We start from the raw sequence: 1,434 nt of genomic DNA on the forward strand, positions 1-1,434 counted from the left end.
GGGGGGCGCCAGGAAGCAGGTGGGGGGGCGGCCAGGAAGCGGTTGGAGGCCCACAGGAGGCAGTGGGGGGCCCACGGGAAAGCGGAACAAGGGGAGGACAAAAGTTCGGGGGCCCCCAATTTCTGTAGGTGGGGGATGGGGATTATTTGGGAAAGGGGGGGAGGTTTTCCCCATAGTTGGAATTTAAGTTAACGGCCCAACCTTCCGGGGGGGAGGTTTGGAATTAATGCAGTACTTGGGGTCTTTCACGGCAGCAAAAATTTATGTAGGCAACTGCTTTCATGTGTGGAAATAATTTTTGGATTTTTGTTCATTTTGCAATTTTTGTTTTTCTTTCCTTTTAAATAGTTTAATTTTATACCATTTCCATTGCAAATTCTTTTTATTTTATTTTTATTTTTCATTTTATTCTCATTCATTTAAACTTAATTTTTCCCTACTTTATACATTATTGAATTTTAATCTTATTTTTTATACTTATTTATTTACTTATTTTTTTATATTTATTTATTTTATATTTTATATCTTATTTACTTTACAATTTTAATTTTGTAATTTTTGTTTTTATTTACTTGCATAGCTTAATTTGGTACCATTTCAAAGCACATTTTTTTTACTTTATTTTATTTTTCAAACAGTTAAACTTCAAACATTCATTCAAACTTTATTTTCCCTTTCTTTATTTTATACATTTTATTCATTTTTTAATTTCTCCTATTATTTCTTTTGATTTCTTTGATTTTCACTTTTTTTCTTCTTATATTGTACATTTGCATGTTTTTTTTTCATTTTATGTCTCCAAATATTTTTTCTCTGATTCTTTTATTTTGAGTTTGACTTTGTAAAACCTCTGACACATGAAAAGCATTGTATACAAATAAGTAAACACGTAACAAACCATGGAAAAGTAATGCACATGGACAAGAAAGAAGACAAGTGGAGAAAGCCAAGATCGGTGAAAGGTTGTGGATAGGTTGGATCGAATCGTTTGTTGGTCAATTGCGTTTGTTGGTCCATTGCGTTTGTTGGTCCATTGCGTTCGTTGGTCAAGTGAGGTAAGTATTGGCACGTTGGAGAAGATACGATTTGGCAAAGTCGAGTGTAGAAAGCTTCTTCATTACAAAGACACAATACACAGACGTAACAAAAGACCAATACTGCGTTATTTCTTAACGATGATGCTCATGTAGGATTAGTTAAAAAGGGAAAAATCATGTTTGCCATTACTAGTTGCCAGCCAGCAATATTAATTAGTTTATAGGAACAAAAACAAAACAGTTAAAATGGGGGAAAAATCAAATAATACACGTAATACATGTAAATTAATAATCTATTTAAAAGTAAGAAAAAAAATTTTTTTCTTTTTAATATAAACCAAGAACATGCAACACCACCACATTCTTTATTAATGAAAAAGTTTATTTTTCAAAAAAA

This window comes from Trichinella spiralis, assembly GCF_000181795.1.
Source record: "Trichinella spiralis strain ISS 195 chromosome Unknown Scfld9, whole genome shotgun sequence".
Taxonomy (NCBI): Eukaryota; Metazoa; Nematoda; class Enoplea; order Trichinellida; family Trichinellidae; genus Trichinella; species Trichinella spiralis.